The sequence below is a fragment of the Episyrphus balteatus genome, chromosome 2 (genome assembly GCF_945859705.1).
Source record: "Episyrphus balteatus chromosome 2, idEpiBalt1.1, whole genome shotgun sequence".
NCBI lineage: Eukaryota > Metazoa > Arthropoda > Insecta > Diptera > Syrphidae > Episyrphus > Episyrphus balteatus.
The window spans coordinates 78,535,772-78,538,430 of NC_079135.1; positions in this window are offsets into that span (position 1 = coordinate 78,535,772).

Sequence of the window (2,659 nt, forward strand, 5' to 3'; positions counted from 1 at the left end):
TAATAATTATAATTATTATTTAAAAAAAAACAACAAAAAAAACTAGTAAATAAAATCTTATTAACGCCACATTTAAAAAAAAAATCCAGCAGAGTTATTATGGTTTAGTGATAAAAACAAACAAAAATATAAATAAAAATAATGCACTTTGATAATATTCACTTTTAAAAATACGCTGTACTATTAGCTATAAATAAGTTTTGATCCACAAAAGGTCAAGTGCCTGATAAAATTAATAAGAATTTTTGTATGAATTTAAATACATAGATACTTTACAATGTGAATAACATTACTTATGCATTCTAGATTTTAAAATGTGAAATTCGAATTTCCAAAAAAATCCTTATCAATCACTGTATAGTAGTTATATTACATTATTTTTTATTATTATTTTTTGATATGTAGATAATCCTTAAAATTTAAATAACTAAGTATAATGTAGCAAAGAAATGTCCAACAAAAATGAGGTTTTATAAAATCGTATGAGACAGTAGAGGGAATTTATCGGAACACTGCTATGTTTTCGCACTAACTAAATTAAAAGAGGATATCAGCCCTATTCTGCTATTCGATTCACGTGAATCGAAAGATTTCATTCCTTAATCACGTCAAACAGACTTTGAAAAATCTCAACTTTTCGAAAGCATAGCGATGTGTCCTGTTATCTTAGAAATCCTAAGAAAAAAATTGCTTGAATATAATTTTAATCCCCATTTAAAAGCTTCTTATTTTAGACTTTCACGTGAATCCGTATGTTTTCTGTTAATTTTATTATTTTTTTATTTGAAAGATTTTGGTTCTTCTCAGTAAATAATTTTATTTTTTTTTTTTTAATTTTTCAATAACTTTTGCCATAATTTCTTTAAGAAAATTTGAATCAACAACTTTGTTGACTACTACATACTAGGGGTATTCACGTAAACGCGGAAAACCCATAGAAACCGTAGAATTTTCTATCGGTAGAAATGAGCTGCCAAAATTTGTATGGGTAAAATATTCTGCAAATGATAGAATTTTACCTCACAAATTTGAAGCAGAAACCGTAGAAAAAAATCTGATAAACTTTGGGTGAGTTCAATCACCTATCGGATAAGCTATCTGGGATACCCGTATCTGGAATATCTTTTTGAACGCGATTTATGTCTTATTATTCAGATAACCACAAATAAAATATGTTAATATTGAAAAGAGAATATAATTTTATTTGAGCAAGTTACAGGTTTTTTTATTGTTGCATCGTATTTCCAAAATTAGCTTGAATTTAATTTTGAATTGACAAATTTTTATAAGTTTAATTTTACGTTTAACAAACAACTGTTTGTTTTCCACGTTTACGTAAGCCATTTGCGGAAATTTATATTTTTCTACAAAGTGGAAAATTCTATCGGTGCATGAATACCCTTCCTATTGACAACACTAGGTCCTAGCGATTATAGCAAGTTATAGGAAAGCAATGGGATTGTCATCTTGTTGCACAAAAGAGGATTTTAATTTTCGGTATAGCAGATACGGTAATTTGATGGGGTTTATTATCAGCGCTGTTCCTATTCAAGTGTCTACCAAAAATAAACCGGAAAAAATAAAACTACAATTATAGATGTTTCATCACTTATACCAAAAACATGATTCATAAAATTTTAAATGGAAACTGCGTAGATACATGTCCACTTTCTAGATTTTTTGCCATCGCTATAAATGGACTAGCTTGTAATACATATTGGTTTTAGGTAAGAGACTCTCCTTATAACCATTTCAATTTTGAGGAAAACTTTACACCTTTATATTGTTTTTCCCTGGATTTTTTCGAGCTTTATCAACCATTTTCGTTTGAAAAAAAATTCACACGGAATTTTTTCCCCCCGGAATAACATAAGCTTCACCCTAATGAAATTAAACTGATTTTTTGTTCGCACACAAAAAAAAATAATAACAACAACAACATCCACCACTGCAATAACTGCTCATCAACAAGCAGCAAAAACAAATCATCCACCAGTGATCATGATGAGAAAAAAAAATTGTGTCGCGATGTGTTAAATGGCAATGAGCACAGTGAGTAATCCTTTCTTTTTCCCTCCCCTTTCTTCTTTCACAATTAGTTTTTTTATAATAGCTGTGGTATTGTGAGTGGAAACTCTTCTTGCAGTACCAGAGTTGTTGTAAATCTGACTCGGATATATTGTTGATTTTTTTTACTGAATAGCCAACAGGGGCGGATCAGCTCAAATTGTCACTTAGGCATAACACTAGTGACAATTTGTTTTTGTGAAGTTTTAATTGGGATTTAGTAAATGAAATCATTATAGATAATTGTCCGAATAGGTTTTAGATAGTTTTGAGTTTTGAAATGGTTTATGAATTCAGGGTCGACTATGCCAACGTTCGTGGGCTAAGATCCAATTTCTGTGACGTGTATATTTACACTGTACAAAACAGGCCAGCTGTTTTGGCACTGAGTGAAACGCAAATAGGTGAAAATACAGACTGTTCTGAATTTAATCTATTTGGGTATAGCTTGGTGCCATTATTCTTTTCCCACCATGGTCTCGCCGTTTATATTAGAAACGATGTCGCATACCAACTTCAACCACAATACGGTCCATGTACAAACACATATTTTAATTTCATGTGGTTTAAATTCACGGTTAATAAGCGCATC